Here is a 13,881-nt window from a genome sequence, read left to right as displayed (position 1 = left end):
AGTTCTTTAAGTGCAGAAAAAATGACCTGAGTCTCTTTGTGTTCATGTTGCGTGTCTTTGTGAGGATGAACTACAGTATCTTACTTCTGTACATCAGAGGGTTGTCGTCTTTTAAAGTGAATGATGCCATCCTTTGATCGATCACTCTTCATAGACACACAGCTGGTTCCTGGTCCAGGGATCTGATGAATCCTGATAGGCAGAGAGAAAAACCGGCTCAGTAAGTGCAGAAGAAATGAGCCAAGTCTCGTTGTGTTCATTTTGTGTTCATGTTGTGTGTCTTTGTGAGGATGAACTACAGTGTCAGCATCTTACTCCTCTCCAGCAGCATGTTGTTTTCTTTCAAAGAACATGGCGGCACCCTTTGAGTGAGCATTCTTCATGGAGTGAATGCTGAGTTCTGGTCCTGGTCCTGGTCCTGTTCCTGGTCCTGGTTCTGGTCCTGGGTTCTGATGGATCCTGGTACACAGACATGAAAACCAGCAGCTCAGTAAGTGCAGCACAAACCAGCAGCTTGACAACAACCAACACAGCTGGAAGTTGAAGCAGCACCAACACCAAGTCATAAATCAGAGTCCAGACTAGCATCCTGCTGGAGCTGCTGTCAGGATGCAGCTTCATCATTAAATCTCTTTATTGGACTCCATCCAGAGTTCACACACAACTGTGAGGCTCAGCTGACTGTCATACCTTTCCATGTTGGTGAAAACCTGCAGCCACCTGAGGACACAAACACACAAAGTTCAGCCGTCAGTCTTCAGTCTCAGTCAAACACACAGCTGACTGGATCTGAACATTTCATTCTGTTTCTCAATCAACTCACCCCAGACCAGCGACCCACCAGCTGATTGTGGACGTCCACAGCAGCAGACAAACGGCAGCTTGTTGCCGACAAACACAAATCAAAGGTCCACTTACTCAACTTGTTGCAGTCCAACAGCTTTCTGCTCCTCTCCTGAGCTCCACCGTCGTCCTTCTTCAGCTCTGCAGGAACCAAACAGCTCAAAGCACAAACCAGTCTGAACCTGCACAGATCAGAGGTCAGCTCTTTATCCTTCTCATATCAGACACACAATCAACCCTCCCAGTCAGATCAGCTTTATTTCAATACAAGTACAGTCAGACTCAATAATCATCTTCATAATGAACCTGAAAGCTGAACTTAGAACTCGTTTCAAAGCCTCACTTTGAGTCTCTCACACCCAACTGGAAAACACAAAAACCAGTTGTGTTGGTTGTTGTATTCTGAGTTTTTATCTGAGTTCTCAGAGTTCTCAGCTGATTGACTTCAGATAAAGTCCTGACTTTAACATCCATGTAGACTCTGAGAATGAAGCCTCAACTCTGCATTCAGTTCACTGTTAGACTCTAAATCTAATCTTTTAATCACAGCCTCCATCTTGTTCTGACATCCAAACTCAACATCTCATCGTTTTTCCCCAAAACCCTCTTTTGTCTCATCCTATTTTTATTAAGGTCTGAATTTACAGTGATGGACTTCTGGGTCCAAACAGAATCAGAATACTAGAAGTTTGTCAGTGAAAAGAAAACTTGGAATTGAAATATGTCTCATAAAACAACTTGTGTTGGCAGTGAAAGAAAAATGTTTGTGAGAAAAGTTCAACTGAAAGATAAAACACAGATATTCACAATTATTTCTGTTTTTTTATTCTGATGATTTTCAATGACAGTTTTATGATTTATTCCTTCAAATCTGTGTTTTATTGTTGTTTTATCTTGATGCCAGTGTTGTCTGTTATCAGTTGTGTTTTCTTTTTCAATATTAAATTTGATCTGAAACAACAAACTATAACGTCTCTGTTGTGGCTCCAGACTACAGAACATTTGGTAAGAAGTTTCATTACAGTAAAAGTGTTTATCTGATCATGCAGAAACTACATTTAAGGAAATATTCCATTAATATTTACTTCAGAGTCAGTTTCTCTGTATAAATTCACCTCATTATGTAAAGTGTGAACATAAAACTGAATCAAATGTCTGTAAATAAAACTGAATGAATGTTGCTGGTGGAGGTAGAAAGTCTGAAGAACTGTGAGCTGACAGGTTGCTTTGCATTTGAACAAAACTCCCACATCATCAGAACTGCTCACATCTTTGGATTTATGACAAGTTCTAGGAATATTTTAAAGGAAATGTCTCCCAGTTTCTATCCATCTGCAGTTGCTTTTATCTGGTCAAACACACAACTGAATGTCTGTACCGACAGCAAAGGTTTGTCTTTGAGGAATTTAACGTTTCTTAGAACTCAGTAACTGTGACCAAAGACGTGTTTGTAATTTATAGAGTAATTAGCCCTGACATCATCATTAGAAGCTTTTAAACAGGATGTTTATGATGGTTAGGCTGCATGTTTTTAGCATGTCTGATATCTGAGTTTAAAGTGTAATTAACGTCAATATTTTTATGTTTCTGTAATGGTTAATCCACCAGTATGTCCAAGTTCTTTCATCAAAATGACATCTTTAATGCTAAATATAACTATTGTTGTTAGCCATGAATTCTCAGATTTAATGCTTTAAAAAAGAAATAGTAAAGCACATTATTATTCTGTGATTGAGATGACAAATTATAGATATTTTCTTGCATTCTTGAACAGAAAAACTAGATTTAGTGGTTGTATATTGTTTTGCATTTATTTCTGACTTCTGGCTCAAATTTGGTCATAAAAACGTGAATTCAGTTTGAAATTCCTCCCTTCTGTTCAACATGGTGAAGCACAGAGAACTCACTGAGAAAAAGAGTCTGAAGTAAATGTAAAGTAAATTATTCAAGTAAATTATAAATATTACACATAGAATACTGCAGTAAATAATGAATGTTACAGGTAAATACTGCAGTAAATCCATAGGTAAATTATGCACATGTACTATGGATAAAATACTGCAATGAAAACAGAATACTACAGAAAATGATGAATCCTAAAAGTAAAAAACTGCAGTAGATGATGGATACTACACGTAAAATACAACAGTAAATAATGATTTTTAAGGTAAATACTGCAGTAAATCAGGAATAATCCTGCAGTAAAAGATGACTTTACAGGTGGAAATTTACAGAACATGATGACGATTACAGGTTGAATTTTGCAGAAAATGATGAATATTACAGATTGAATTCTTCCAAAAATGATGAATATCACAGGCAGAAAATTGTTGAGAATGATGAGCAATACAGGTAGAAAGTGCAGAAAATGATGAATATAACAGGTGGAATAATGAAGAAAAGGAAGAAATTTACAGGTAAAATTCTGCAGTGTAAGATGGAAAATACAGGTAATTACTGCAGTAAACTATGAAATTTTCATTCAGAATACTGCAGTCAGTGATAAATATTACAGGTAGAATACTGCAGTAAATGAATAATTCAGGTGAAAATTTGAGGAAAATCATGAATATTACAGGTTGATATTCTGTAGAAAATAGTGACTTTTACAGGTGAATAGTTCAGAAAATGAAGAATAATAGAGGTGAGAATTCTGCAGAAAATAATGTCTATTACAAATAAATTCTGCAGAAAATTATGAATAGTACAAGTGGAATAGTGCAGAAAATGAATGTTAAAGGTTAAATTAAGCAGATAATGATAAATATTGGAGGTAGAATACTGCAGAAAATGATGAATACTACAAGTACAATTCTGCAGTGAATGATGGATACGACAGGTAAAATACTACAGGAAATGAAGAACATTATATATTATGCAGAAAAAAGTGTGGAAGACTTTCATGTTGAGGCTCTGATGCTTTAATGCTGCTTCTCTTCTTTCTTCTCTGACAAACCAGGAACTGTTCACTTCTCTTAATGATGGTCCCTCCTACAAACTCAGCTCTACACTCCTCCCCTCTTCTTTAACCTCTTTATTCTAGTGCAGAGTCAAAGTTCAGCTGTCCGTCTATACACACCACTTTCTACAGAGCTCATTAATGGGAAGAAAAGCTGATAAGAAGTCATTATTGTGGCCTGCAAACATCTAAAAACACCTAAAATGTGCCACAAACACTGGAGTGTAGATGACTGGAGATGACACAGCTCCTTGTCTCAAAGCATTTTGAGTGTAATAACAATGATTTCGCTGTGATATAAGTATAAAGGGAGGGGCACAAGTAGCTTTGTCACATTTGTGACTATGTTTAAGTGTCTTCCTGTTGCGTCTTCGGTCGTATTGACCGAATGAAATCACCGAAATGTGCTAACTGTTAGCCATGTGTTGTTAGCCGCTGTGTCGTATTGGAGGCGCTGCTAACTAGTTATGCCGATCGTTTCTACACATTCACCGTGTTTAATCTTTGTTTAGGAGCGGAGCTGTGTTGTCTGTCCACTACCACATAGCACATGAATCTTATTGATGCCTTTTGCCAGGTATGTATTGGATTTTAAATGCTAAGTATGGCAAGTGTTTTAGTTAAGATTATATGTGTTATTTAAAACTAAAAATGCTGGTTCAGGGCTGGTCATGTGTTGCATTAAGTGTAACGCTGGCATGCTGTTATTGTAACTTTTGTTGTTGTTACTGTTTGTAACTGAAATTGTATGAGAGAAAAACCCACTATATGATCACGAGGCCCTTTTGCTGCTGACGGTCTCCATGGTGGAGCGGAGCTGTGTTGTCTGTCCACTACCACATAGCACATGAATCTTATTCATGTCTTTTGCCAGGGTGATTAAACGCCATGAACCAAAGGAAGTCGTCGTGTCATTCCTCCTGTCCGCTGTGAATGTGCCAAAGTAAGGGGTAACAATAGCATCTGGCTCCAAAAATGAGGCCCACCCGGAAGTGTCAAAAACTTGCAATATCACGCCGTCCGCTAGGGTTGGCTCCAAAAAGCTTTTTCTCCATAGACCCCGATTCATCACCGGAAAAAATAAAATTTGATAGACTGATTTTCTACAGCTCAGGATTTTTTCCCCGTTAGTTTTCATGGTCAGAATGAGAGATCAGGTGGCCGATCTTAAAATAAATCAATACTGAATTTTAAATAAATCGTTAAAGTTGGTGGAGCCAGGGGACTTGGCTATACTTGATTGACAGTCTTGTCTGGAATGATTGACAGATCCTTTAGGGCGAGGCTTTCAGCAGCAACAGAAGACTCTTTGGTACAATGTGGGCGGAATAAGAGAGTCTTCAGCTCTCAGTCTGGTCCGCCCATAGACTGGTCCTGCCCCTAGTTGCTCTCCGGTCCAGTCTGTTTGATGACGCTTTTTACGTCACTGGCTCCAAAAAATCCAAAATGACGACCAGGAAGTAGCAAAATCTGGGCTTCATTTTCTCGGCGTTGAAACCAACGGGTGACATCACGGTTAGTTCACGCCTGGTACTAACTAGAAAAGTAACTAAGTAACTGATACATTGCAACAACATTTATACAAAACTTCTGACTATAAATATAAACAGATCAAATGTTTGTCCTAAACTCCACAGTAGCTCCACTGAGCTCCACCTCCACCACATACAGCAGAGAAATTCTGCTTCCACATGAATGTATCAGCAATAATCATCCATTAATATCATGTGGAGAGTTTAACCCTCACAGTGACCGTCCTGTTTCTGTGTGAAAGCAGCAAACACCTCCAACAATCACACATTCACCATCACTGCAGCTAAACCAAACACGTCACGGAGAACTTGATGAAAACAATCAGAGGTTCACTTACTGAGCTCTCAGCCACCAGTCCACTCTTTTCTGTCCACAGCAGGTTTGGACTCGTCTCCCAGTAAAACGTCCCTTAAGTGAAGTGAAGCGACGCTGCTTACTGTCTGTTATCAGAGTGTTCAGAGCGCTGCCACACCTTCATCCCTTCACTGTTAAAGTATGCAGTCTGACTGGTTGGACGTGTTTCAGGCAGAGCTGCTTCTCAGGATCTGGTGTTTTTCTGAGCACAAACTTCCTCATGGCTCCCAGAAACACATTCATTTATTCTCACCCTGACTTCACCTTCTGCTGTGTCAAAATACAAAAAACTAAAACATAAACACAGTCTGTAATATCTGATGAAATCCTCTCCATTCCTCTTTGTTGTTCCAACACACAGCATCTCTACAACAGAACAGATGTCAGGAAACAACAAAATATTTTGAAATGAGAATGTGCAGATAGAATCACAGACTGGAAATCACAAAGGAAATAAAAGAGAAGAGAAGCAACATTCAGGTAGACTGATGACCAACATGAAGAAGAAAAGAGTGTTCAGGAAAACTACAATAAAACTGCAGGGGGATTTTTAAAAGAGCTTTTAGACAAACACATGGTAGGAACGCTGTGAAGTTTGAACCAAAGTACTGTGTGATGACAGAACTTTAAGTGATCCATGAGCTGCTAGCAGCTGAACTGAACACACCAACAAAGAGCTTCTCTTTGCTGAGGAGCTCCCAGCAGCATGGAGTCCACTCTTCCAGCTCTCCACAGACTCACACACTGGATTATGACTTACAGACCAGGGGGTCAAATGTACGGCTCACAGACCAAAACTGGACCACCAGAAGGTCCATTTGGGCCCACGGGACGACTTTGCAAAGGATAAGAATTACAGAGAAGACATTAACTGCAAATTATAAAGATGTAACATTGTAAATTTAAAAAAAATCTAGACCTTGACAAGTTGTTCTGATAAAAAAGTAAAATAGTAGATTTTTCAGTTCCAGATCGCTGTGACTGAATTTTTGTGTCTTTGAAGATAAACTGTGATCTAACAGTTGCAATGCCCTGTAAATGATCAACTGAGGCAGAGTACTGTTGATGTGGAACTGGTTTTTCTGAAGACATTTCAGGGTGTTCATAATGTTTTGTAAAAAGATAATGCATTAAATGTGAACATTTTCAGAATGTAGGTTATGTCAAGTGGGGCCTAGTTATTTGAGATCCCAGGAGCAACCACCACCTAAATAAAAGCTTTAAGTAAACCAATGAAAAGTTAAAATGAGAAACTGTATAAGTTAAACATATGATTATGCTTATGCTTGATGCAAGAATGATTTTAATAGGCTGATATATATTCTGGAAATGATGATTGCTATAGAAGAGAATGATTTAAAATAAGTTATTTGATCATGCTAAGAAAAATGATTTAAAGAAGTGATTCAGTGTAACAAAGTGAGTTTTGACTTGAAGTAATCTGTGCTGTTCTGAGCTGTATGCAGACAGGATGGGAAAAGCAGAAGTCTCCTCAGAAATGAGGAACTTGGAGTTTCCACAGGATGACAGGATGGGCTCAGGCCTACATTGTCATGACAACTGAAGTGTGTGTAACAAGTGGATGTGTTAACAGAAAAGATGAAAAGAATGATGTATGCGTGATAGGAAGAAGGTTGTGTCTTAAACCTATGAATTAATTACCTGGGCGTACCCACTAGTTAGAATTGTGTGTGAAAATGTGTATGTGCTAAGCTGAAGTCGAGCTAGGGTATAAAACCCAGAGACACAGACACTGAATTGGGAGTTCTCCCCTGGAGGGGGGAGATGCTGCTCGCCGGAGCTGCCGGAGAGCATCGCCAGAGTTCTGAAGAATCTTCACCGGACCCTTTTGCCCAAGAGACGTGAAGACAACGCGGGACTTAGGCTCCAGAGTTCGCTGAGAACATCGTTGGAGGCAAAGTCTTTGTCTGACTTTGTTCAACAAGCGAGGACCACACCCTGCCAGACGGAGAGTCCTGAGAGGTCTGCAGTTATCCAAAGAGATGAAGAGAAGACAGCACCTATGACATCCAGAGAGGCACAGGAGGCAGCAGCAGAGGGCTGCTCCACTCCAGGGGCTGGAGGACCCAGTGACCCACCACAGCCTGATGAGACGGGGGCTTTCCACCACCACCATCCAACTGAGAAGACAGCTGAGACGCCGCACTTGTGTTCCAGCTGCTACTAAAGATAACTGCCAGACCAACGATTGGCTATCGGGACCTCTCCACTCCCCCTGCCTAGGAAGAACACCCTCCACCCACAAAGAAGACTTCGTACCAAGTCTGCTGGTCTACGGAGGAGTTCAACTAGACGCAGGTCAAGACCGGGCGTGGCAGCTAAGGCCTGGCTGTCCGTCCTCTCTCTCCTAAATTTACTAATTAGAGAAGATTCTTAGGTACGCTCAGCTTAGTTTAGTTTAGTTTGAAATAATCAGAAATAATTAAATTGTTTAATCATGAATAATGCTGTGGCCCTGCTAATAATTGCTTAATAAAACACTATATTGCATTTAAAGAGAAGTCTAATGAAATGATTATGATTCACCTATTCTGCATAGTGGTAAAAAGTTAAGTTGATTGTGTGCATTAAATCTAATGGTTCTTAAAGGTTACTTTAATCCAACTAGTTATTTAAACATTACCCCTGAGGTTAGTTATCCAAACCTCTAAAACGAACCTAGGAATATCAACAAGTGCCACAGTTTTAAGAGGAAAGCTGTCGTTAACAAACGTGGTCAATAAATCAATTCTACTACTTAGGAGGGCTGCTTAGTAAGAGAGTATTTATTGGAGTAAGAGGGGTAAGACGTTTGGAAGAAGACAGTTAGGACCTAGGCGAGTATTCCTCGACACCAGCTTAATTATTCTGCTGAAACCTGTTAGGTGGAATACTAATAGGCAGATAGAATCTAACCCTTTAAACGGAGAGCTGGTCCTGATTTAACCTGAGGCAAGGGTTAAAGAAGGCTATACTGAACGACAGTTATTATGCTGTGATTTTACTGCTGATCACTGAGAGTGAGTGATTTCACTTGAGATCAAACTGGGCATTATGTAGCCTTAGTATTCAAAATGCATTTCATCTTTTCTGTAAAGAGACAGTTTGCAAATTCTGCAGAGTGATTTTCACAGGAACCAAATTGTGTTGAATGCAAAAATGACTGGCCTTTATTTTATGCTCATTTATCATCAGCTTCTCAAAACTGAGTTTAGTGAACGTTTCTTCTGATGCTGTTGGAGAGTTGTACAGAGGGAATTTAACACGACATAAAGAAAGGTAGAAAGTTTGAAACCTTGTTGTGTCTCAGCTCTGACAGTCAGTCGACTCTCTGCTGATTCTCCACCTCCTGAGATGATCCATCTATAGAGTCCTTCATCAGACTTGGACACTCTGTGGATGTTCATGTTTTGTGAGGAGCTGCTGCTGACCTGAAGTCCATCTGGAGTTCATCTTCTTTCTTCAGCTTCTCCCTCCATCACTGGAAGAGCAGGACTTTCCAGGACCACGGCGTCTTTCCATCGTCCTCTTTCATATTTGTGTCGTGTTAAACACGCGCTGACTTTATGACAAACTTTGCTGCATTAATTCAAACGTAGCTTTTACTGTGATGTTGATGCTGTAGCTTGTCTTCCCTCCAGCTTCACACCAACACTCTCCAGTGTCGCTAGCATTAGCATTCTTCAGGTAACAGGAGGATTCTGTTTATATTCTCAGAGTTGTGCTGCTACATGAAGGCGTTTCCCCCTTCAGCTTGTATGTAACGTCATCATAAGAGTCCACCTGGTGATAGGAAGCTATCAACCTGTACTCAAAGAACTGCAGTCTGTTTGGTTTGATACGGAGAGAAGCTGCATCTGAGACGAAGAACAGTCAGAGTTCAGGTTAGACTTCATCAATGTATGAAACCAGAAAGACAAAACAGCTCACCACATCGCTGAAAAGATTTTTTAAATAAAGGAATTAACATCACAAGAGCAGTTTGTAGCATCTTTATACTGTTTCAACTCCAACAGCTGCTGAGTAAAGTTAGCATAATGACAATTTAACCTCAAAGCCGGTGTAGGAAAACACAACACTTCAGCTGAAAGCATAATATCTGCATTGGTTTTAAAATTCACCAAAACTACATGAAGCCTTAAAAACAGCATCAGTGACTTTAACCAACCTCTTCATGATTGTGTTACTGTGGAAATAAAAGCAGATCTTCTACAGAGTGATGCAGAGGGCTCTGACTTCTGTGTCACCTGGTTGATAGTGACATCATCAGCCTGCAGTAGGAGTCTCCATGTCTTTGATGGCATTAATGGCACGGAGATCGAGCACCAACCTGTAATCATTGGACTTTCTTTCTTTCTTTCTTTTTACTGGATCTATTGGGGTGTTATCGGGGCTTTTAGTGTGTATCAGCTCTGTTGTTTAATGAGCAGTTGAGCGTAATGTTGCTTCGGGAGGTTGAAAGTAACGTCTCATTCCGTGAATACAGACATGTTATTCTCTGATGCTCTTTTCTAACTTCCTGTCTCGTTGCACATGCTCACTTCAGAACTAGCAATACTCTGGTCTCATCTCACTGTGCAGCATTAACTAGTCACTATTACACTGATTTCATGATCCCACCAGGCTGTCAATGGTGGCTTTATGCCCATTATTTGCTGTGGTTTTGGCAGATATTGCTTTTTATAAGGCAGCATAATGTCTGTTTTTAGCCTAATGTGAAGCGGTTGGGCTGATTTTACTAACTCTACATCTATTCTATGTTGTGACCGGACTTCATGTTGTTACGACTGCGCTCATATAGATAAGTGTAATGTTGTTCTGTGCTCTGTGTGTGTCTCCTTTGGTTGGCCAGTCTAATGTACAAATAGAGCTGTGCTGGATCACTGATGGGATTGCCAGGATGTGCAGGATTGGTCGGTGTTAGGAAGTTTCTTCTGTAGAGGAGTCCCAGCTGCTCCCAATAACTCTCAGAATCATCATGTTCAAGTGAAATTCTTTACTAGCAGCAAATGAATCAGAATGCACAGCAGTACAGAGCCTCTGATTAAGGACCATAAATTGTACACAAGCGTTATAGGCGCCTTCACATCATGAAAAGACACTGGGGTGAACTATAGTTGAATTTAGTCTGTATTTGTAGTGGCTTCCACAGTGACGTTCAAAATAATAGACAAGAGTCTGAACTTCTGTTTCATTAACTGCTTTAGTGAATACAAAGTGAACAGCAGCTTCAGCTCATAGAACTAGCATAAACTAAACATTTTTTCCTGTATGCGCTGTAGACTCCCAGAATTCCTTGCTTGAACCCAAGCATCATGGGTAATAGAGTCCCAAAGTTCAACTGACTCACTATTTATGTGAACACTCAAATAAAAGTGCATTCTTATTTAACCTACTAATTTCCCACATTAACCGTGTTCTATGAATTATCAACTCAGTAAACAAACATCATTTTCTCAAATAAAGTCATAACAGTTACCTTTACTGAACATGTAAATAGTCTGAATAAATATAAAGATGCTGCTGCTGACCTCTAGTGGCCGTTTGTGACCAAGACAAGTTTGAAAACAAGTTTGTAGAATTCTGGTTTCACTTTAACATTGTAGATGTTTAGATTTTTGTGTAAATCTGTCTTCAAAAAGGAAGTCAAATTATGTTCACCGTGATTTAATATTTAAAAGCAATAAAGTCTGAGGGTTCTGCAGTATCTTTGCTGTTCCTCAGACTGGGTTCTTCTGGACAAAGACCTCAGATGTTCTCCAGATTGTGGGTCGATGCTCTCATCACCACTCTCACCTTCACTCCCCACATCTTTCCCAGTTAATCCTTCAGCCCTCAGTACTTCTCCAGCTCCTCGTGGTCTTTCTTTCTGATGTTGCCGTCACATCTATCACCAGTTTCATTGAGCAGATGCTTTTATCCATCTGAGAGTAGATCCAACACCAGCAAGGATCTAGTCAGGAGGAAACAACCTGGATAAGAGCCATAAAACAAGTTCAGGTGTGATAATAGGAGCGTGGTGCCTACAGGCGGTGCACAAGGTCAGAGGAGTTTTTTATTTCTTGCATTTTGCATTCTGTCAAGTGCAAATGTGTTCAGTGAAGAGCTGGTTTTAATCTTTTCTTAAAGACTGAGAGGGACTTTGGGAGGTTGGGAACTTGTTCCACCACCAGGGAACCACAGAGGAGAAGAGTCCAGCTATCAGCGGCCCTGTTGAGGTGGTTGGATCAGGAACCTTCTGTTGGATGGAGGGAGTGCAGACCTGAATGATACAGTACTGGTAATAAAAACACCTTTGATTGCAGAGGAAAATGTAATTCCTCTGTTTCAGTCTAGCCTGTTGGTTGAACCTATTTTTTCTGCAGTTGCCATAACTCAGACAGATGAAAGCAAACGGTTGTGTTATTTATGTTCTGATTTATTTGTGATGAGCCCAGACATTATTGTATTGAGTGTATCTGTGCGTTTGGTTTGATTTAATCCTGCAATCTGTGCAGAAGCGTCTGATCTTCTGGTAGATGTTAATTCTAAACAAAGTCAGGAGAAAAACTCCCATCATGATCCAAACACGTTCATGTGTTCTCTCTCCATAAAATGTAGATTAAATGTGGTAGTGTTCTACTTTGGTTCACAACACCATGCTGTTGTTTCAATGATTACAAGATGCCCAAATACATCCAGCAGATGCTCCGTCTCCTTTTTCCAGTGTATAAACCTGGAATCTGTGTGGAACAGTTGAGCAGTCAGCTGTGTAGAAGAACATAGAGTATTTTTATTTATAAAGTATTTCTAATTTTCAAGCATCACTCTGAATGTACAGAAGCTTTGATGGTTTCTGCTGCTGTGATGCTGCAGGTTTTTATTAACCCTCGTGTCGTCCTGCTGCTCAAATTGACCCTGAAGGTTTGAGAATGTGGCAAACAAAAATATTTTCACAGTGAAAATTTCCACATTTTCACCATTTTTGAACATGATCTGTGGGAAAAAAGAAATGTGAAAGAAAAATGTTTCTTAAGAACATTCACATAAAAATCAACCAAAATCCAGAGAAATTCACTGGATTTTGGTAGATTCTTTTCTGAATGTTCTTAAGAAAATATTAGAAGTTTTACTGATATATATACCATGATTTTAGGTATTTTTAGGATTTTTTTTTTTTGAAAGATTTTTACTCGTTTTTTTTAAATGTTGACAAGATATTCTTGCCAAATTCGGGGGATTTTATTTTTTAACCAAATTTTTAAGGGAATTTTTTCAGGAATTACTGGAATTTAGTTTTCTTCCTGAAAGTTTTGCAAATTTCAGAAATTTGGGGAATTTTGTTGCTGAATTTTTGAAATTTTTTTTTTTTCAGACAAGGAAACACTATTTTTTGGTGCCCATAAATGAAGACAACAGGAGGGTTAACAGTTAACAGACTTTAAATTAATTTTCTGTGAATGTTCTTAAATAAAATATTAAAAGTTTTACTTTTATATATGTAAACATTTTAGATATTTTCAGGGGTTTTTTTTAAATATTTTTGTTAATTTTTTTGAAAATATTTAAAAGAATTTTTTTGCCAAATTCGGGGGATTTTATTTATTTATTTATTTATTTATTTTACAAAACTTTTAAGGTAAACTTTTAAGGAATTTTTGAAATTTTATTCCTCAAAGTTTTACAAATTTTCAAAAATTTGGTTAATTTTTTTGGGTGAATTTTTGGATTTTATTCAGGTAGGAGGGAGCTGTTTTCATTGTAGTTTTGATATTTGTGCGTCAGAGTTTTGAATTCCATGAAGCGATCTGAACAGCGGGGTGATGTGCTGTTTCTGGCTGGTTGAAAACCAGACGTGCTGCTGCATCCTGGATCATCTGCAGAGGTTTGACCAACGCCTTCTTCTGCCGTTTGTCCACCAACATGATGTCTGGTTGGTTAGCCACCACCATGCTGTCAGTCTGGATCTGGAAGTCCCACAGGATCTTGGTTTGGTCGTTCTCCACCAACCTTGGGAGATACTTTCCACGTGGACATACTTGGTACAGATGTTCCTGTTCACGATGAATGCCACTTGGTTTTGGTGCTCCATGCATGTTTTTCCTGCCAGCATCTTACACTACTTTGTCCTGAACTGTGGGTCCTGCTGGTGTGGTAGATTTCTGCCTCTATGGATCTCATGCTGAGTTCCTGATCTTGCGTGGCCATGATCA

The 13,881-nt window shown here is 39.4% G+C and overlaps 1 long non-coding RNA gene across 1 annotated transcript; it reads right to left on the bottom strand.

Annotated features, from left to right (window-relative positions):
* Positions 1 to 348: 348 nt before the first annotated feature.
* Positions 349 to 5,852, bottom strand: LOC127536807 (uncharacterized). The gene is made up of 4 exons (XR_007945999.1): positions 5,673 to 5,852; positions 919 to 1,025; positions 691 to 720; positions 349 to 459 (listed from the first exon to the last, which is right to left on the bottom strand). It is a non-coding gene; the product is annotated as an uncharacterized LOC127536807 (long non-coding RNA).
* Positions 5,853 to 13,881: the final 8,029 nt, after the last annotated feature.

The sequence above is a fragment of the Acanthochromis polyacanthus genome, chromosome 13 (assembly GCF_021347895.1).
Source record: "Acanthochromis polyacanthus isolate Apoly-LR-REF ecotype Palm Island chromosome 13, KAUST_Apoly_ChrSc, whole genome shotgun sequence".
NCBI lineage: Eukaryota > Metazoa > Chordata > Actinopteri > Pomacentridae > Acanthochromis > Acanthochromis polyacanthus.
This window is presented reverse-complemented; position numbering and strand designations above follow the sequence as displayed.